This window comes from Sinohyriopsis cumingii, chromosome 17 (assembly GCF_028554795.1).
Source record: "Sinohyriopsis cumingii isolate HCF-2022 chromosome 17, ASM2855479v2, whole genome shotgun sequence".
Classification (NCBI taxonomy): Eukaryota; Metazoa; Mollusca; class Bivalvia; order Unionida; family Unionidae; genus Sinohyriopsis; species Sinohyriopsis cumingii.
Genome location: NC_142977.1, coordinates 66,814,448 through 66,838,455, shown reverse-complemented (window position 1 = coordinate 66,838,455; position 24,008 = coordinate 66,814,448). Strand labels below are relative to the sequence as shown.

General features: G+C 34.7%; 1 protein-coding gene across 1 annotated transcript in view; it reads left to right on the top strand.

Moving 5' to 3' along the window:
- The first annotated feature begins 1,526 nt into the window (after window positions 1-1,526).
- The window catches only part of LOC149779148 (uncharacterized), a 37,860-nt gene continuing 15,378 nt past the window's right edge, over window positions 1,527-24,008 (top strand). Inside the window, exons 1-2 of the mRNA XM_089938574.1 lie at window positions 1,527-1,705; window positions 9,836-9,942. The gene's annotated coding sequence lies outside the window, so the exon portion shown is untranslated. The remainder of the gene's footprint in view (window positions 1,706-9,835; window positions 9,943-24,008) is intronic.

Here is a 24,008-nt window from a genome sequence, read left to right as displayed (position 1 = left end):
ATTTATATGTTCGACGACGAACGGTATCATGTGGCAGAAATAATATATCAGCTTGATGAACTTCATTTGGTGCACTAACATCAAAATGCGCAAAGTGAATTATCTTGGGACGTGGTAGATAAATTTGCCATATTGCCTGTTTGGATAACCAATCTGCTGCAGTATCACGTGTGACTTTTGCTGCTTCAGCGAGTTTACTAATTGCTGCGCTACCTTTCCAGTATCCTCTTGGGGAATAATAAATCGATTAATTAATTACCAGCACCTAGCGCTAATTTACCTTTCATTGCGGATTTTATTAACCAACTAGCTAACCTGTCTTTGAAAGATTTATCAGTAATGGAATTTAGCGCGTGAATTAATTTCACATCCGCGAGATGCCTGTCTTGTAGATTTTTACTTTTATAAGCTACATCATGAACATGACACGCTTTATCAATAGCGTTTATCGGATACTCACCTGGGTTTGGTTGATTTTGGTCATCAAGTCTGATATCAAGTCTGGTTCCAGGACCACAATAATTATAGCCTGGGAGATGTTTTTCTCCTGGGTATTTAGCCCACGGAGCCCCTGGTAATTTTCCTAACTTGGCGGCAATATCGCCTCCTCGTTTTTTTTTTTTACTTGGCGCTGACTGCACTGACTTGTTAGTAGAGATAAATTTAAATTTCTTTGTACCGCATCGCTCACACTTGCCTGAAACCGCGGATATATTATTTTTTGTTGTAATGGATGTTAGATCACTTGTTGGCGTGCGCGCCCTGCATTTCACACAATCCATATTTATTTTATATTATTCTAATGGAAATCACTGACTTTTCTGCAACAAATAAACGAGAACCAGTTAAGCATCACGCAGCGCTACCAAATTCTGTTCGTATGATTATAATTGGACCATCTGGGTGTGGTAAGACACAGTTGTTAAGTTGTTACTTAATTTAATAATGAAGTGGATGAAGTGGATGAAGTGGGACAAGTTGCATTTGGTAGCACCAAGTGACGACGATCAACGATGCTACGAAGTGTTAAAAGATTTTAATGAAAGTGAAAAATCATTAAATGAAAACGGTGATGATGTTGTTGAATTTATAACTGACATTAATGAAGCGCCAAGCATTGATGATATTGATAGATTTATTAATAATTTAGTTGTTTACGATGATGTCATGTTGGATAAACAATTAAATCCTGCCAGGATATTTTCCAGAGGCAGACACAAAAACACTGATGTGATTTATGTAACCCAGTGATATACACAAATTCCTAAAGTGATCAGGGATAACTGTAATATTCTTGCTGTGTTTAACGGAGTTGATACACACACGTTACGAAATATACATCAGACTTGGTGCATGGTGATATGGATATAAATATGTTTAGAAATTTATTTAGTCAGGCGCAGTCAATCCCGCACGGATTTATAACGATAAATCTACATGATCCTCTAACACGGTATCGTGTCGGGTTAGATGCGATTTTTGGATAATTTTTCGTATCTCGATAAAGACCCTAGTTTTCGAAAAAGGACGCAGGAAGCAGCAGGGAGGGCAAGGACAACAAAGGGCAGCAACGACGGCGACAATTGCGTTTACATAAAGCGTCATTTCGGCATTTGGAACCTTTAGGATTCGCCCTCCATAAAGGGCTTATTTCGGCATTTGGAACCTTCTAAAAGTTGTAGGATTCACCCTCCCTGCTGCTCAGGTATTTCCTTTTTATTCCTACGAATTATATTTAAAAGGCATCCTAATTTTACGCGCTTACTTACGCTAGAGTCATATTGACTCCAATTCATATTTTAGTTTTCATAAACGTACCCGAAAAGGTCTAATTAAGTATATCTACTTAATATATGCACTTAAACACCTCAAACAAAAGCGAAGGCTCAAAAGAATTGATCAAAACGACAAAAAGACTGCCATATCAGTAGTAGCTAATTCTACCTATAGGGTAAGGGAGGAGGACAATGAGTGGAAAGGATTGGAATTTCACAGCTTTGTCTTTTGAAGTATTGCATATACGTAGCGTGATGTAGACCACTATTTATAGGAAAATGTTCCATGCCATGATTCAGTAATCTCAATAAACACTGGAAAAAACGGAGAGATTCGAAAAAGTGTCTTTCCAATCTCACTTGAATTTTTCTGGACTGTAAATGTCGCATATGATACTAGATTTTCTAGAATATAATTTTATTTAAAAATGTTTTACACTAATGTTTAAATTAATCAGCGTTAATACATACGCTCTATCAATAATCAAATTTGTTCAATTCAAAGATACAGTCGCAAGAGGTACAAATGAAACGATGAATGATGCTGATTACCGAAACTAAACAATTTATGAATCTCTTTGATGCATGTTCTAAAATGTTTCTCGTTCACTTATTTTTCACATCATGGTTAGAATATTTGAATTTAGACACATATTGCGAAAAGGTGAAGATGTGAAAAGAAATGCACAATATTACATATCCTTGATAACTGGGACAAGTTTTACTTGCTGCCACGTATTTAAAAATTGCACAGTCTTTTCATTCTAAATACTGACGATCCATGAATGTAACAACCAGACACGGTATATCTTTTGTACTGAATGAAATAATAACCTTCTCTATGTGACAGGGTCATTACACAACAATAAAGGAAGTTAGAATTTCTGCCACGATTTTGTAATGTATGATCAACTGAGGATTTCAGAGCCCTATTTTATGTACATTTACGAAGCATCAACTAAGTTGAAATAGGCGGCATAGATAAAAACAATTTTTAGAAGATCACTTTTGCGAACGTGTATGTTTCTCTATTTAATTGTGTGCATGAAATATATTACATTTTGATCGCACCTTAAAGAAATGCCGCTGTCTAATCATAAAAGATGACTGCTTTTATTTCCAAAAGATCTGCTAACGAAATCTCGCAAGTTACGTGACATGTGTCAAAATGATCTTAGGTCATATATATATATATATATATATATATATATATATATATATATATATATATATATATATATATATATATATATATATAAGTAACTACCTGCAGTTATGTAATACAATCATGCGGCACGTATGAACCTGTTGATATGTTTATTATTGCAAGACGTGAAAATACAGACTCTGCAGTAAATACGATTCTCTCTCTCTCTCTCTCTCATGATTAAAAAATAAAATGTATGTACGTAGAATAGTCGATTTTAATAGGACTATCTGCTAAGACGTACAAAATTGTACAAAAATATTGATTCTCGTACAGTGTGACTAAGTATCGTTCGTACATGTTGCATCTCTATTTTTCCTCGAAGGCTGTTTTTTGTCTGAATCCAGTAGCCTTGATATAACTTAAATAAATAGCATCTCAATTCTTGTGTAAAATACAGCAAGCTAAACCGATAGTTATTACGATGTCTTTTTGTCAAACTGCGTTGAATACGGTGATGGCTGTGGGGTGGGGGTGAAGGTATCTGTAAAAGCTGTACTCGATATTCTTGGAAAGTTATATAATAATAATTAGAAAAAGAAGATGAAGACGAAAACGACGACGACGACGACGAAGAAGAAGAAGAAGAAGAATGGTACTAATTATCATAATTAATGCTGTGGATTTATGATAATATTAAACTAGGTGAAATCTAATGTGCATAGTATCAAGTATAGAGGAAAAAGGTGTAAATATGTTTAAAGCAAATCATTTTAAGTTATTATAAATGGAAACCACAGTGGATAGCATTTAACTACAAAGTGTCATATCTAATCTACAGATGATCTACGTTAGTAATGATGCAAATTCAAATGCATCGTTTTGAAAAGTATGGATATGTACTATTGCGTTTTTTTCTCTTAACAGTAATACCAACAAGCAGAAAATACCGGAATCATATAACCAATCATATAATAGCTTTGTTGTTTTTAGCGAGGGTTTTGTATGTTATATATAGCTCACAGAAATGGGGCATCAAATTTAGCAGCCCTTCATCAAAGGGATATGTTTGCAATAACATCCATAACCCATCAGTGGAAATTACAAACACAGAAAGACAGGAATCTAACAATTGACTCCTTCATAATAAAGGCATAGTATAAAGGAGACTTTTAAAAACAGATTACCAGTCTCTTGGAAATTGGAAAAGCAATACTATCTTGGACAGAATAATGAATGCAGAACTAATCAAATAAAACAACATTATTATTATAGTTGGTCGAAACGATATTCGTGATGGACGGAAACAGTTGAAAATTTGAACAGATTTTTACATACATACAGGCATATATACATACATACATACTTACATGCATGCATGCATGCATGCATGCATACATACATACATACATACATACATACATATACACAAACATTTAGAATACAGTGAATATAGACTGGGCAACTATATTAAAATTGGTGTGTAATTACTCTAGGATATATCACAAGATAACTTAATTTTATCTCAGAAGGTGGATGAATTTCAACGTCTAATCATATTACTCTGCGCATGATTTGTGGTGTAATTTAGTCATTTCTGTAAACAGTATGCCACAGCTTCAGTGACTAAACCTTAAATAAGTCACTCTGTCATTTAACCTTCACACTAAAGTTCATTGATATCTGACAATAAAAGTAATCCGGATAGACAAATATCGCTTTATTGTCAATCAGCTAAACAGAACACAGTGAATAGAGACTGAACAACTATGTTAAAATAGTCATGCAATAGGTAGGATGCTGACAATATAACTTATTTTTTTTATCTCAGAAGGCCAATGAATTTCAGTGTTATAATATAGAACCCTGCACATGATTTGTGGTGTATTTCAGTCAGTGATTCATTGATGTAAAGAGCATGTCGTAACTTGAGTGACAAAATCCTTAAATATATCATTCTATCATATGACCATCAGACCAAAGTTCATCGATATCTGATTATAAAAGAAATCCGGATCGTTTCTTCCTAAAATAATATCAACGGACGGTTCGGTACTATTTGAATCATTTTAACAAGAATTCAAGGTATTCTGGACCTGACAAAAGGTCCAGTTCAAGTTTATTCTTGTTATTATGCATTCTGTGCATTCCATCATTATATCCTTATGTATCTTTTTAAAAAGTAATTAATGGTCAGCAAGAGAGATATCCTTACGAAGCATACTTTTGGGTAGTTTGGACCAGAAGCTCGAAATTCAAAATCTTCTATCTTACAGTCACTTATTTATTCCAAAATACAATTACTATTACGTATTTTACAGGTGCATTTTTTTATACTTAAACAACATGCAAGGATTTTACAGATCGCCTTTATGTTTTAAATTTTATTGGCAATATTTGTGTGTTTCATATAGTTTTTCAAATTTAGTTTTGTTGGCATCTATTGCCATTCCTTATCATAATTTAATATTGCTGCCAAAGATTATATTTGCAATGGAGATGAATTTTTGTATACACACTTTCAACTCATCGTGCTTTTCAATAGAATCCTGAAGTCCTAATTGAAAAGTTTTTTTATTAAGGTGTTTGGGTCATGGAGAGATAAGTATCTTCGCACAGTGTATATTGGTACTGTTAATGGTTTTACGCGAGACCTCTGCCTGTCAATGCAACGGAATGACCAGATTGGAGGATATAATTTATCATAATCGTGAAAAAACAGGTTGATGTAATATAATAAACTTCTAGAATTCACGTTTTTACACGAATAGAAAAAGCAAGGCTGTGCTTAAATTTGATGATTAGCATGATAGTGGTGATAGTGACTCAGAATAATGACACTGATTCTACTGTTATATTTACTACCACGAGCTAATGTAACTGTTCTTATCATTGTTATTAGTGAATACACCAGATAAATATGTTAATAATCATCATGAAAGCTACTTCTACATCTACCGATTCTACTGACCAATAAAATATTATTTTTACAGGTCCTCATAAAATTATTTCGCTGTCGGACTTCAACTAAAACTAGCTCACTTTTTAGCCTTCTCGATTTAAATCAGTTAAGTGAACCCATGCCACAACCAGATTATGACATTAATGCAGTCATAACAGTGTTGTTATTCTTGTTGGTTTAACGTCATTTTTCAATACGCAGTAGGCTATAAATAACAGCCAGTATATCTCTTGCAAAGTGAACCCGGAAAACCTGATAAACACCACCGACCCACGGGAAGTTAATCTCACATTAGAGTCCGAGACTCGAACCGACGCGAACGGATGTGAGATGGCAGTGATCGGTAAAGACGAGCGTTTTAGACGACTCCGCTACCCAGGCCTCCGACATGACAATGAAATAACTGTAACATTAAGCGAGTACTTCACCGTAATATTCGTCTTTGGTGGAACTATGGAATAAAAAGATATTACTGAATATTTCTAATTTATATTAAAGCTGTCCCGAGTTACATGACATAAATTTGCTTTTAAAGACAAGACAACCATACCTGCATTTTTGGGGGATATGTTTAACGTAGCTTTAAGAATTTTTCAGTCATATCGCTACGATGTCTGCAGTGTTGCCGTTTAAAGTGATGCATTGCACTGGGACATAATATCGCAGACATGTAGCGTGCTGTCCCACCCAGTCACATTATCCTGACACCATGTCGACCAATCCTAACACTAACCTCTTAATGAGCACCAAGCGAAGGCTCTGTTAGCACCATTTTTGTGTCTTTGGTATGACTCAGCCGGGGATCGAACATACGACTACCCGCATCCGAAGCGGTCGCTCTAACCACTAGGCCACAGGAGCGGTCAAACAACCTTGCCTTGTATATCTACACATGATAAATATATATGTATTTTACCACAAAATGAACACCATATAATAGGCCATCGGCCGATATAACAAAATATAATACAATTAAATATAATGTGCGCTATGGTTTAAAGACGTTAAATATGGCATTCATCATGAGTATAGATACATAATTTCCAATAATCGGTGCATTATTTTATAAAGATGACACTACCTCTAACTATATTATTCACCATTCGTCTGAGTTATTAAAGATACTCTATGGCGGAAAAAAAGCCGAATTGATGTAGTAAGAAAGATTTATTATAATTAATATATTGTTATGACGCATTAGGGATACAACTTTTCTACAGACGGAAAGAGATAATAAACTTCAATGAAGTATTGCGTTCTAGTATGTTCGTGAGCTGGACAAACACAAACAAAATGGAATTCATCTTCACCCAAATAACCATTATTTTTCTAGCATACTCCATACCACCTATTATTTCTCTCAATCATGCTATGGGGGGCCCCGAGTGACCCAGTGGTCTAAAGCGCTGTCCGTTACGGATCACTGCCATCTCACCTCTGTCTGCGTGGGTTCGAGTTTCGAATTCAGCCAATGTGGGTATGTGAGAAAGCTTGCCAGTAGCTTCTCGTGGGTCGGTGGTTCTTTCCGGGGTTTCCCTGGCTCTTCCTCCACCATTAACACTGGCCGCCATGTATAACCCTATCGTGTGCTGAAAAATGGCGTTAAACCCTACAACAACAACAACAATCCCGCTATGTCTACCTGTCTCTATTTTCAGCGTATGTGCTGAGCGTCCAAATTTGGCAAGTAGTTTCAAAAGAAAATGCTATTAATCCACATTAAAGGTATTTTCCGGTCCTAATTTCGCTTTGTAATCATATCGTACCCATATTTATGTTAGTTGTTAATATCACTTTGCCAGTTTTGTAGTCTTGAGTCCCTAATTAAATAATAATTCTGTGATCGTCCAGTCTAGCCTACAATCACTCTCAAAAGTTAAAACGGCAAACCTGTTTTAATTTATCTTACTGACTACCAAAAGTTTCTTTTTCTTTTTCCTTCTCTCAAATCAAGGTGGAACACGCAGCTCATTATGTTTAATGTTGTCTAGGGGGGAGGGGATTGGGGTCTTCATGTCGTTTTACATGGCGACTTTGAAAGCAAGGTACCGGTTTATTATCGTGCAGTGTTTTTTATATAATGAATGTTATGAGAGGTCTGCGACATTTTGTCAGAACTAGATTTAAGTGGGCAAAATAATAAATACGATTCTGACAAATGGACGGTTAGTACAGACGCTGTACAGTTTGTATTGCTTATGAAAGGTAGGCTGTTTACGCTTGCTTATCCCGTGCTGTGTGCAGTTTTGGTTTCTGACCAATTTTATCAGTCAACCGCGAACGTATAATTTGTATAGCGGGATATGAGTTCATTCTAAGTGTGGGTAACCTTCACTTTAATCGAAACATTCACGTCACGTCAACAACAAATACGGTTCAACCTATGGCAAAAATGAAGCCTGTTCCCTGTCAATGTACCGACAGAAAATGGGTTTGGTCATTGCCGCTGTCAAAAGATCATATTACACATAAGTGAATAATGACATGTCAGAAATCAGCCGAGCTCATGTATCTGTTCTCAAGCAAATGGATAATGGAAGTCCCATTCCTCATTTTTCCTTTGATTCTCTACAGTTTGTGTATAACAATTATTACATCTAGTTTCCTCCAGTACTTTAATTTTAAACAGTGATCAGATATCAGACTAACTATGAGAACTAAATGTTATATTTGTAAAGAAAATAAATTCTCATATTTCCATGACAATTGCAAAGATGCATATGCCGAGTTAGCTATGTCGAGAATGTTGTACTCGCAAAAAGGGGGAGAATGTAAGTAAGAATTCTGGAAATTAAGGCATTGCAAACGTCGTTAAACTCAGAACTTGAAGAACTGGCACTACGGTACTTATTATGTTCTTGGCAGCCAATCAATGACATAAATGAGCAAGGAAAAGGATGATAAAGTACACACTAATAAATATATTTGCTGAATGTTCACGTAAAAGAGTCCGTAAAGAATTGCCAAAATACAAACACTGCTTAAAACGACATTCTTATGGAAACATATATACAGACGAACGGACATACATACATACATACATACATACATACAAGTGTATGCGTATATGTATAGGTATGTGTGTATCTATGTACATATATGCATGCGTGAATGTATATATGCATGTGCGTATATATATATATATATATATATATATATATATATAGGTATGTTCACACACACATACACACATGTGTATGTGTGTGTATAGATATATGTATGTATGTATGTAAGGGATAGATAGATAGATAGATGCATGCATGCATGCAAGCATGCATGCATGCAAGCATGCATGCATGCAAGCATGCATGCATGCATACATACATACATACATACATATGAGTGTGTGTGTGTGTGTGTGAGATTGTGTGTGTGTATATGTGAAACGTGTATTTATCTATGTAAGTTGAGGTTGGAGCCATATTACGTCAAGGGTTATTAACCCCAAAATTTCACAGAGATTAGTACACGATTGTTTGTATTTATATAATTGATCTTGTAATTGCGTTTTTTGATGATGCATTTCTCTTGTTTATGTTCTCGATTTTATGTTGTGTCTCATAATCTTGCAATATGTATAATCCGTATTTGTATTGGCCTGATGTAGATAAAAGCACACACGGACGCATACATGAATACAAACATATATACGTGCATACAAAAACGCATACATGAATACAAACATATATACGTGCATACAAAAACGCATACATGAATACAAACATATATACGTGCATACATTTGTCATCAAGGAAGAAATAAATATATAGTTGAAATTGTACAGGTTTTTCATTCCTTTTCGTTAATATTTTAAAGTTAATGTTCAGCACATAACAATACAGACGTAACACCATTTTTGAAGTATTATTATCATCAAGCAGTTGTTCAAAGATCAGTGCCATGCTACGCCAAATGCTAGTTGGCTCTAACTACATATTTGTATGATTGCAGGTATTGAGACAGGTGGACAACTTGTGGATACATTATGAAATCGTGATCAGTTTGAAGAGTTTACTTTCTGCGGAGGTTACACGATGTATTTGTAAAGAATATATAAAGTGAGTAAATACATCTACTTGTGATACGTCTTTAAATAAATCACGTCTGTTAAGTTTTGTTTGTCACATATACAGCCGGCAAACTTGTAAATAGATACATACAGAATGGTTAATGAAAATGGCCGTTTATTACCTGAACAACCATCCAATACTTCCCATAGCGGAGATTGACCTTATATTTAAGTGAGTATAAGAACACAGTGGATGATCAACTGCAGATAAAAAGTGCTAACTCAACGTCCTGTGCCATACAGATTTATCTATTCTCCATTTAATTTACTGTATATGTTACATTGCTTCTAATTTTTTTACTCTTTAGAAAAGTTTATTTCACGTTCTGATGATATTATCCTCCACATTTCTTTTTCTATATAATGTTTATAGCTGCCATTTACCAGTTGCTTAATAAATAGAGTCCTATAAGTCTACTTAAATGGGAAGTTTCATGGTCTGTATTGATTTTATCATCGTTTTGCTTTTTATGTCTAATTATGTAATGCAGGTTTTCAAACTTTGATTTGTATTACAAGGACGTTTGAAATTCTCTAAATTAATTGATATTCAAAAGAGTTTATATCGAGTTTTTTTATTATATGGTTACATATATCTGTATTTATTATATTGTTACATATATCTGTATTTTATTTATATTACTTTCATAGTAATTGATCTTACAAAGGCCATTTAGTTAATGATATTTTTAATTCTAATGTCTTAATATTACGTTTCCACTCCAGAGATGAGTCACGTAAAAGGTTTCTTCATGAACTTCAAAGCTAAATCCTAGTAAACATCTAATGATCCAACGAGACCATTGGTACTGTTAAAAAGTCCGATTGTCATAGTCCTTAACTGGCTAGAACCGGAAGAATTTCCAGATACTTGACAATTACATATTAAATAAAGTTCTTTTCGTTTGTTGCGATCTGTGGTTTCACGGCATGTGTTGGTTTTATCATCGTGTTTGTTTTGTAATATTTTTAAATTCAAAACTGGATATATCGTATTTACACCTTTTTCTTTTGGTTGCAAGAATGTTTCAAATTTGCCTAATTGATTGTAAGGGTGACGTGTTGACACTGATTCTTTATGTTTTAATATATCCAGATCATATGAAAAAGAAACGAATCTACGAACAGTAAATAATCTGGGCAAAAGGTACTTGACTGAGGGTAAAGATTTCGATAATATTGTTCTTGTTGGGTAAACGATCCGTGTAAGTGGTCATTTCTTTCCAAATGAACTTGGACGTAGTAGTTCTTAAGCATGAGATAATGACCTACAAATACATTGGCAGCACATTGGATAACTCCAGTACTATTCTTGAATGGTGTTAATGCATACAGTTGATTAGGGTGCGAAAATGACACGTGTCGCTAACCCATCTTTATGAAATACATGCAGGCACTAAACATTAATATTACCAGTATCGGTGATAAACGATCCGGAATTTCGTGCTTGATAGATAGCTACTGCTATAAGTTACAACAGAAAAACATAAAGCACGCATTCAAAGATATTTTAAAGCCAAATCTTTTCTAAATTTTGAAAGTGCAAACATTGTCGATAAATTAGTATCAAATAAAACAATTGTGGACTGGAATCATCTGAGTGACAGATCTTGAACAACATTACTTAGCTGGATCTCTCTTTTGGTGCACACTTATACCGTTACTGGCCCTGCACTGTACACATTAAGATTCCGACATTCGTTTCCCATATATATAGGACATATAGGACATGTATGCATGTATGTATGTATGTATGGATGGATGGATGGATAGATGTATGTATGTATGTATGTATGTATGTATGTATGTATGAATGTATGTGTGTGTATGTATGTATGTATGCATGTGTGTGTTATGTATGTATGTATGTATGTATGCATGTGTGTGTGTTATGTATGTATGTATGTATGTATGTGTGTATGTATGTATGTATGTATGTATGTATGCATGTATGTATGTATGTATTCATTGCTCGTTGATTCCTTTCAGTCTCTGCAAGAAACACAATAATTATCGTAGTATAAATTTTTCTCGTTTTGAATTAAGCTACGTTAACAATACCTTAAAAACTACAATTCTTACTTACGTTCTCCGCCTTTTGCGTCTTTACAAGGTCGACATGATCAGTTTGGCAAATGCTTCTATGCAATTACCTGAAAGGATGAGAATTTGGTTCTTCTTTGTAGGCATAGCAGTTTAGTTCGCTCATTTAGTCTTATCTGTTAGCATTTAAAACTTAAGTACTAGTAAAAGTGTTATTCATAAAATATGCATATATCAAAGAAATAACAAAACGGGAGTTCCCACCTTGGTTTGGAAAAAGGGAAATTATGTATAATTAATGGCGAAAATCCAATGCTCTGTTCTATACATATTTATGTATATTCATTGATAACAACCGGTAATGCTGAATACACTACACTGAATCCACGAATTTTACTCTTTTGAAAAGTGTGTTTTTCCGTATAACTTTTTCTATATAACTGTTACACCTGCAAGTTCACCAGTCGCTTAATAGGTAAAGTTCTATTAATCTACTGAAATGAGGACTTTCATCGTCTGTGTTGACTTTAAAATCGTTTTGACTTGCATATCTTATAGGTTATTTTCAAATATGGCAATTATGTTCTGAACCTTTTCCTGTATAATACAACAAAGTTTTAAATTTGCCAAATTAGTCGATTGGGTGTAGAGTTTATATTGATTCTTTGTGATTATTTGTATTATATGGGTGATTTAGTTTGTGACACGTCTTTGATAAGAAAGTCTTACTCATTGTTTTTTTAAGATGAGTCAAGTGTACTACGTGCATGGTTTATTTCATAAGCCACGAAGCTACATCCAGGTAAACATTAAATAATCCAACGAGAACATTGCCACTGTTAAACGATCAGACTGTCCTCGTTCTTCATTGGCTAGAACTAAAACCGCTCCGTTCATTGACTGAATTTGAGAATTTTGAAATACGTAATGACTATTCTTGATAGGATTTATAGGTTACTGAATTTGTTTGGGAAAATATGAACGAGTTTTTTTTTCGGATGGAAATACTGCACGACATTGGGAGTGCAATATATCCAGCTTACAAAATGTGTTCATATTTTCCCATACAAATGCAGTAACTCTTTTGTTATATGCTCATTTTCTTACTCTACATAACGCTTAATTATGTAAACAAAAATACACTACACGAAACAAAGTAACTGAATGTATGCCGTGTTTCAAACTAAATACAAAAGCGCAGATTCATCATTATATAACAGCAACATTATTAAATTTGAACTTAGTGGCTCGCTAGACATACATTTCGAAAGAAATGGCATTTTGGTCTACTTAAAGTTGAAATTTGGAGTTATGCTGTGAATTAATGTGCATTGCAACAACCTTTCCATTTGATCTGGAATGAACAGATTTTTTGTAGTTTTGTCGTTTCTACGAAATTTCGTGATTATGGACTGGATTAATATGCAAATTCTACATGAAGTACATTGGAATTCAGCGGCGACGGAGCAACGTCTTGACATCTGCAAGAGTGTTTCTGTTCTGCCACTGAATGTTTGAAATCATAATTTTGGAAACATATTAAGTCAATCAATTTCAATTATCCAAAAGACGCTATGGAATATAATGTTTATTTCATTTTGAGTGCAGTAAGGAGGATGTAAATGCACTTGGAATATGGTCGAAATTGCAGTACAGTTTGGAAATGCGCAATCAAGCTTGAGAACCCATGAAATGGCTCATGTAATTTGGATTTGCACAAATAAGAAAGAACATTTTGAGGAAATTCAGGATGCAAAACTGTAAGTATATGTTTGCCATTCTTATTACCAGCTAAATGAGACAGTTATGCATTGTAACTTGCATGTTCTTTGTATGTACCCACCAATGTTATGACATTTGGCGTCTATCGCCAAATTCCGAAACATTGCATCAACAAAGTTAACGCGGAATGTGGCAAAGCAGCTGGTATGTGGCAGTCCACGAAACGTCTGCTTTAGTTCATTCAGAAACAACCAAAACCTAAAGCGTCTGCTACACGAGCGCATATGATTTATTTACAAAGTAGTTCCTAATACACTATTGGGCGCATGTGTCCTGCACGTGAGTGCAATATGAAGGTGAGCAATATCGTAAAATATTGCACAATTTTGACAATGTAAAGTTAACGGAGAAATAAATGAGCATATAATAATGCATTGTATTGCTACTGCGTATTATATTCCTGAATTTACTTAAATGATATTTGGATTTAAAACATAGTGATTCTTCATGCGAACATCGCTGTTTTCATTCTGAATACCCTCCGAACGTGTTCGGATTACTTAAATATATTGGAATTTATAGGATTTTTATGATGTAGTAGAAATTCAGTAACCACTGCAATTTCTTGTTAACACTTTCAATTTGTATTTTAGGAAAATAAATTTATATTTTCAATTATATAAAGCTTGTTGATTGTCGCTCTTTCTTGATAAGTCGGTTAAACCCCTAGTTCGTAAAGTATCCAAATGAAATGAAATATAAAACAATTAGGAACTGTAAATACTATGACCAAAATGTAATTAAATAACCATGAAGAATACGGGACTAATGTTTATGTAGGGTGTATCGTGTTAACCCTTCCCTAAAAAACTCTAACCCAGTAGTTAATATTTACCAACCAACTGCCAATAAGTATCTTTCCAGCACTTTAAAGGAGTGCAAAGTTGCTGCTGAATGGAGCTAAGGCATACATTGGATTATTGGTCTTTAATGACTCTTTAATGACATCTGTCACTAACCGATCTGCATGAGACAAAAACAGACACCACAATTCCATCTTTTTCTTTGCATTGTATGAACGTTTCAAATTTGACAAGTTGATAGAAAGATTGAAGTGTTTACATTGCATTCTTTACGTTTTAATATATCCAAAGCTTATGAATAAGAAATTAGCTACGAATAATAACTAACCTAGGCAAAATGTATTTGACTGAGTGTTAAGAATACGGGTCTATTGTTCGCATAGCGTAAATTGTCGTGTAAGTTCGGTTATTCCACGGCAAATAAACTTTGCCATAGCAGTTATTAAATATATGACAGTGACCTTTAATTGCATTTCCAGCATATTGGATGAGTGGAATACTAATGCTGAGCGTCGTTAAGGCATATATAGGATTAGGGGGTACAAATGACACGTTTCCCTAAGCGATTTGCATGAAACAAATACAGACACCAAACATTAATACTACCAGTAAGTGATAAATTAATTGATTAAAATATGGCTACTGTTATGAACTGTGCCAACTTTGTATTTCACTATTAGTTATAACAAACTAAAAAATAAAATAAAACATGCTTTAAAAGATACATTCAGATTATATTCATTCCATCATGTATTATCAACGGGCAATAAACTACTGTTATAATTGAATAAATCTGAATGCGGAGTCTGAATAATACTACTTTTTCTAATTAATTATGAAATATGTAATTGGACTGAAAACTCAACGTTAATTTTGTTGATTCACAAGACAGCAGCTTTGGCGAATAATAATGGTAGTTCACCTTTATCTTTTTAAGAACGAGACTAATCCATTATAGGTAGACACTGGTATTTTCTTTATATTTTTCTCAAACTCTGAAAATGAGTGTGACCGTCACTTGTACGTATGCAGAGATTATGTTGCTGCTGGTAAGATGTATAATTTTTCAAGCTCGGGAGCAAATTCTGTTGGCTTTTTTAAGACATTGGCAGCGTAGAAACGAATACAAACTCGAACTAAATTTTCTCCGTTTATCACTTTTGAGGCATTGCTATAGGTACACACACAAACACAAAAATAGACAAGAAGGTAAGAAGATCCCATATAGATTCGTTCGATATTTTCAGTCCCGCCACAGTGATTTAATCATATACGGAGCTGAATTGTTTTCCTTGTCGGATTTTGTGTCAAGTGTCATTTGTTAAGCAGTGTTTCCCTTTAGGCACATTTGTTCATCAGAGACGCACGCTGTAGATAACTGAAGCACACGTTTTGTTTTTCTGTTTTTTTTTTTCTACCGTGTTTTTTTTAAACATAGTACCAATTTATAGTTGCAACTTGTTGAAATTCCTTTTCTGAAAACATCACACCCTTTTTATAGCTACAACTTATAGTAAATCCTAATCTTTTGTAAAACGCTAGAATCTATTTATGGTCTCATATTTTAGTAAAATCCTATGGAAAAAAACAGAATATATTCATAGTTTTATCTTTTAGTAACATCCTATGGAACAGTCTAGGTTTATATTTATAGCCTCGATATTTCTGGCTTCAATGACGTCACGGTCCTAGACACTAGGGAATAATTGGCAATAGGGTTGCAAGTGACTGACCTCAATCGGTTGATTACTAAAAGTGTTGCAAGTAGCTGACCTGAATATATGCTATTGTAGGTGGGTAGGTGAAATGAATTTGATAAGGACAAAGGGAGTTTTATAGGGACTAACAAAAACAAAAAACACACACACACTCACACACACACACACACACACACACACACACATTCCAAACAAAATGTGTTAGCTGAAAATGTAAACGAAGTAGATGCAATTTCACAAGATAGAATATGCCATACACCACAAAAAAGGCTATCCATAACATAAACTATAACATTTAACACCCCGTAAACACACTGTCCCAAAAGTCTTGCCTTTTAGCTTAGAATGTAAACGACGACGATGAAAACTCACAACGCGATAAATAATATCCATCACAACACTGTGCTCTCCAGCATATCATACTCACTATCCAATAGGCATGTATTCGCTTAAAATGTAAGAGAAGAGAAGGAAACCTATTTTAAAAAAATATACTATCTCGTACTACGTTTGTTAGATTTCTTCTCCTTCTCTTACATACTAAGCTAACAAATGGCGTTTTGGATAGTCTGCGTAAGGAGATGTTGGATGTTATATAAGGTATGTGAGAGACTTTTGATGGGATTTCATCTTGTTCTCTTAAAGTCTAAGCTAAAAATGGCCGCAAATGATTTTGTGTGTATGGGATGTTGAATAGAATATGGATGTTGTATGATTTAGTGGTGTGATGGATGGTGTTTTTGTGGTGTAAGGGATAGTATATTTTGTGAGATTTCATATCATTAACGCGTACCTGCTAAATATTGGCATCACGGTGGAATTAACACTCATCAAGATGGTGGATCAGGTTTTGCTCACAGATCAGCAACAAAAAGAGTTGTACGATCGAGGCACGATCAATATCGTCTACGATAGAGGACTCATCAGAAAACACAACACGTACTATTCAATCTTAGAACATCTTTCAAACTCATTCACACCACCAACGTGTAAACGGGGAACGAGCACTGATCGTTGCGATGTACGCAGTACACTGCGGCAGTCGTCATCACAGCGGGGTCGAAGATCAACCGCCTTTTCATATATTGTTTTGCATTCGGAACCGCCTTTGTACATCAAATAGATTCAGCGTTAATAAATGTGGTAGTCGGGTGGATCAGAGCAATGGGGGTGGGGGTATGTTATTGTCAAACGTAACCTATTATGATGAAATATCATATATTGTGCTCGTAGCCGCCTTTTCTACATATTTGTTCTCGGAACCACCTTTTGAGATTCTACTAGAATGTCAAAGTATCACTCATGGGTCGATACTGCTTTGTACTATCCATATATTTTGTTGAACAGAATTGTAGGTAAAGACAGAAAAGTAGCTCACAAATGTCTTACTTCGAAAACAGTTTTCGTTTAGTATTGTGAATGCCAAGGCAGATATCGTTTTGATGAGTTATTGATCCTCAGAAAGTTTGAATATTTATCATCGTTATATATTCCCTTTTCTATACCTTTCATATTCAGTCGTTCGTCCCCTTTTACTCCAGTGATAGTGACAATTGATAACAAATAACACTGTAAAGTAAACGTTACAAGAGTAACAAATCCACCAGAGTGAATCCGACTAGTCACTAATAGTACATATTTCGAAATTTCAAATGGGTCACTTTAAAACCATGCAATAAATTATTAATACAATCATTTCGTAATATCGTAGTAGAGGTAATAACTTGAGGAAGACATTGTTCATGAAATAAGGACACTAGACAACATGTACACTTAAATACTCGAACAAAAAACAAAGCCTTACAGTAACTGATCTAAGCGACAAAACTACAAACAGAAAGATAAATACTAAGTGTAGCTAATTGGACAAGTAGGGTCTAGGGAGGGGCGAGAAACAAGTGAGTTGCAATGGCACAGCTTTGCCTTTTGAAGTTTTACATTTGCTAGCATGTATGCCCTTTGCAGACTGCTAATTAAAGGAAAACGTTCCATACCAGGAATATGTAATTTAAATAAACACCGGAAAAGAAGGAAGAAAATATTAAAAGTGTCTTTCCAATGTCTCTTAACCTTTGCTGGATTGTAATTGTCGCTAACGATACTAGACTTTTTTAATATACGTAGCTTAGCTTTACATTGTTTTACACTATGTTTAAAATAATCACCGTTAACGTATATCAACGTTATTCAGTTGAAACGTAGAGTCGCAAGAGGTAAAGATAGGTCGAGAAATTATGTTGAATACGGAACCCAAACATTTTACAAATCTCTTTAATTTATGTTCTAACATGTTTTACATTCATTTATTTTTCACATCATGGTTAGGATATCTAAATTTAAGAAATTCTTTTTCGTGTATATTTGTTAGCACCTTGAATTCATATGCCGATAACAAAGGATTGAAAAAAGTACACGTGTGAATAGCATATGCTGATAGATGTGCAAATGAGAAGAAAAGGAAGGGTTACATTTCATATACAGTTAGAAGAAAATAGTGTGTGTGTGTGTGTGTGTGTGTGTGTGTGTGTGTGTGACAGTACAATATGTGCAGGACTCTTTAAATTTTCATCTAAACTTCATATTGCAAACACTATTCGGGGTGCTTTATATTTGGGGCTACACGAACCGCACCATTATGAAAAGCAGGTGTCTAATCATTAGAGACGAGTGCCTCTATGTCTTTTTAGATAAGAGTGTTAAGGAAACCTCTCAGCTATATTATCAGTGCTCAAAATATCGGATAGCTCGACGGTCGGGGCCCCTCTAATTTTAGATTGGGCCCGTCCTGTATTTTAAGTTAGATTCCCGTCGGGCTGGTCGAAAAACTAATTGTATTTGGCTGAAGAAACTTTGCTGACGCTGATGACATGTGTAAATGTATTTTCAAGATGTTGACATAACCTGCCATAACCCGGCGCAATCTCAATCAGATCACCTCACTCCTCTGTGAAATTGAGATCTGATTTTAATCCGATTGAAGCATAGTTTGTCATGCTAATATTGCCATTTTGTACTCCCAATCTCCCTGACATGGTTGTGCTTCTAGAAAATACAATTTCCAGTAATCTTTCAAAAAAAAAAAGAAACAAGCAACAAAACATCACTTTCAGTATATGCCCGTTATGTGTAGCATGCAGGGCCGGCGCCAGACCCAGCCAAACTATCTGGCGCCCTAGGCAAGGTTAGATTTTGGCCCCCCCCCCCGAGAAATATCAATTTCAAAATTTATAAACAATAATTTTTTTTAAAAAATGCGCCCCCTGAAATCAGCGCCCTAGGCGGCTGCCTAGTTTGCCTATGTGGTAGCGCCAGCCCTGGTAGCATGTATAAACGGTAAACAGTCCTGATTGGAGCTAATGTAAAAAATATCCCTTGGGCAGTTTAAATAGCAGCATTGAAAAGCAAAGAGGTCAGGTATAAAGCAACATTTTACGTATTACTTAAGTGGCTGACAATAGCAAGTGAGTTGTATTTGAATGCTGCAGTAGGCGAGCCCATTGTGCTCATTTGTGTAGGTATGATCAAGAAGTGGAACAACCTATTATAGGTAAATCAAAGATGCTAGATGCGTGTACAGGAACCAGGGACAATAAGGGGGTGGGGGGACAACCGGGGATATATCCCCAGGGCTCTGGTCCGTAAGTGGGCCCGGGCCAAGCAACACTTTTAAATTTTATAAAAGAAACATTTTCTTTGAACAAGAACTAGGAGAGGCCCGGGTGTTTCTTACACCAGGGTCCGTGATCGCAGTCTACGGCCCTGACAGAAAACAAAAGTTATTACACATTATTGCCTTGAATAGGAATGTTTAAGCCATATGTATTATATTTATGACTAGTTTGTGAACAGCGGCAACGTTTCTTTGAAGCGGGGTTTCACTGCATATAAAAATGAAAGCACGGTTCTTTCAGTTGTCGGAACCGTTCCGCCTCGGATGCGGGAGGTTGTGGGTTCAATCCCCGGCTGAGCTTTACCAAAGAATCATACAAGTGGTACTAAGAGCTTCCTCGCTTCGCGCTCAGCATTAAGAGGTTAGTGTTAGGTTGGTCAGGATAATGTGACTGGGTGGGACATCATGCCACGTGTTTGCGGCATCACTATAAAACTGTCACACTGAGACATTGTAGCGATATGACTGAAAAATTTTTAAAACTACGTTAAGAAAATATCCAATCAAATACAAATTCAGTTGTCGGTATAGTGTTCAAGTGTAATTCATTTATGAAGCCGATTTAGATTAGCTATCAGCAAAGCCAAACAAAAATAAGTTCCACAACTCTTGGTTGATGGAGTTTCGCTTTGTGAGGCACCCCAGCGTAGTGATGAACACCAATGACATTTGCATCACCTTCAAACCCCTTTGGACCCTTTTGAACTTATGATCGAATTGTAGCTATTGCAACATTGTGTGACAATGTTAGAAAAGAGAAAATTTTGGGCACGTGCAAATTGGAGTACGGGCTTGTGAAATTCTGTTCATTGCATGTGAGTTTATTTAAGTCACCAGCCCGGGGCTTGTGTCTAAAACAGATATCATTGAGCACTGTATATTTTAGTCATTATTACCACTCCTTCTTCAAATCGGTGACGTACATCAAATTAATCTTTGATTTTCTTGCAAAATCTCTGAACTCATGCAATGCTTGATGAACTGATACGATTTGTAATCTGGTGAATCAGTACAAATTTCGTGATTCAAACGTGACTGAGAAGCTAAAATGTCAATATGTATTGTTTATTCGTCAAATATCTTTAAAAAATTTAATAAATATTCACCTTATCATGTCTGCAGGAGAAAATGCGAGACTGCACATGACATTGATTATGTTATATATATATATATATATATATATATATATATATATATATATATATATATATATATATATATATATATACGGGTAAACAACGCATATAAAAATGGAACATGACTCGAAAATAAAATGTATGAAGGTAAAACAGTTGATTTTAATACAAATGTCTGCTAGACTTACAACATTGTGACATGACTATATATTTTACCTACATGTTGCCTCGTGAATTTTTCTCAAAAGCAGTCTTTTGTCTGATTTCATTACGGTTCTTATAACTACCATAAAATTGTCCCAATGTTTGTGCAAAATACCGATAATTATGATGATGTCATTATGTCAAAGGATATTCAGTTCCAAAATGTCTACCACGTGTATGGGTATGGTGGAGGTATCTATAACATCTCCATATGATATTCACGGAGTGTTGTATAATAACAATTAATATTATCATAATCTATAATGTAGTTAAGATAACATTAGTATGATGTTTAATGTGCAGAGTATCAGGTACAGAAGAAAATTTAGGAAAGCTGTTCAAAGCTATGGATTTTAAGTTTTTATAAATGGGAACTAAAAGCGGATTAATTTGAACTGCAAATTGCCATATCTGAACTACAGATGAGATATGTCAGTAACGATTCAAACTCTAATGCATAGTGTTTAAAAGTATGGATATGTACATTAGCTTTCTTTCTCTTAACAGTCTTATCAACAAGCAGAAAATACCAGAATAATGTAAACAATAATATAATAGCTTTTGTTGTTGTTTTTCTAAAGGCGCGAGGTTTTCTACGTCTTATAAGACATGAGTCATACATATAACCCAGCACATGAAAGCCATGAATAGAGATAAAATACCAACACATATAACCACAGGGATTGGTATAATATCATGGACATTTGTAAATAATTCCTGATGGTTAAACAAAATATACAGAGCAGTGCCACTATCAATACAGATCAACAAACGTTTGAGATTGTAAAACAGATATGTCAATCATAGGCTTTTGTGACGATATAAGTGAAGTTTTCAAAATGATATCATCCAAGGACAGAAATATTTTATATGCTTGAATTATGTAATCTATAAATGAAGACATGATTAATGCTGAGTCAGTATATAGATGTATTGCTAAGTATTATACAGTTTCTAAAGTCTTCGATCTACGTGATACATCACACCTCTCTAGAATGCAAAACAATTACATGCTATATAAATTACGAACATTCTAGTGCTCCCTTAAGCAAAACTAATTTTTCCATGCGTGGACATCAAACAATTGGCAGCAGAGAAGGTGAACCGTTGTTTTGCTGAAACGCCATTTTTGAAAAATAAAGCTTCCTACGAAAATGAAAAATATAAGTGTAATAACGCCAAATCCACACCTCTAACTCATCAGAGAGATTCTCTAATTAAGTTAATTTATTTTGCTACCTTATCTTTGTCGCTTGTGTTTTTCTAAATTTGCATGTGTGTTTTGTTTACCCACCAGACATTTCATTGAGATCGCACCCTCTCTTCTGCTATACTTATATCATTATTATATCAACCAAATATTTTATCAAGATCTACACGATATCTTGTTCTGGGATCGTGTAAATGTATTGTTATAAATCCGTGTGGAACAGCCTGTGCTTTTGAAAAGAAGTTTTTAAACTTAACTATGTCCATGTCTCCACTACACCAGGTTTGATCAATATTTCGCAGAGTATGTGTATCGACTCCGTTAGACACAACTAAACTATTACAATTATTTCTTATGACTTTAGGTATTTGTACATATCGCTGAGTAACATAAATCACATCATTTTTTTGTGTGCCTTCCACGGGAAAATATTCTTGCTGGATTTCTTTGTTTGTCAAGCATAACATCATCATACACAAATAAATTATTCATAAATCCACCTAATTCGCCTACGGATGGTGCTTCATCAATATCAGTTATAAAATTAATAATGGCATCGCCATCTTCATTTAACAATTTGCATTAAAATATGTACATCATAACACCGCTGATTATCAACTGACTGTGCTACTAAATATAGTTTATCCCACTTTAACCATAGCTTTATCAGATTAAGTAATAATTGCGTTTTTCCAGACCCAGATGTTCTTATTGAATTCACTAATGCTGAAATATGTTTTACTGGCTCTTGTTTTCGTTTCGCTGAGAAAATCAATAAAATCCATGCTGTAGAAATAAAATAAATAATATGACTCTATACTGTGTTCGATGTAGACCATCCACCCCCACAAGTGGATTAACAACCATCATCACAAAAAATAAAAAGCGTGCACTTACAAGTAAATGTGTAAAATGTGGTACAAATAGATATAAATTTATTTCTAATTTTTTATTTAAAAAATGGTGTTGATATCGCTACTTCATAAGGGCAAAAACCAGTTGCTCCATTTGCTAAATATCCAGGGGAAAAAATTCTTCCTGGATATAATTATTGTGGTCCTGGAAACCGATATGATATTCCACTTGATAAACAAGATCAACCGAGACCTGGAGAGTATCCTATAAAATATTGATCGATCATGATGCAGCTTATAAAGTAAAGACCTGCAACGACGACATATTGCAGACGTAAAACTTATTCATGCATTAAATTCTAGAAAATAACAAAAAAAATCTTTCCGATAATCATTAGCTAATTGGTTGGTAAGATCTGCGATTAAAGGTAAATTTTTACTCGGAACCGGTAATTAATCAACCGATTATTATAAAATAATGAAATCGATTTATAATAACCCAAGGGGTAGAGCAGCGAATAGTAAACTCGCTAATGCAGGAAATGTTGCACGTTATGTTGCTGCAAAATGGTTAGCACGACAGGCAATTAGGCAAATTTATTTACCACCACCTAAAATTATTCAGCATGCACATT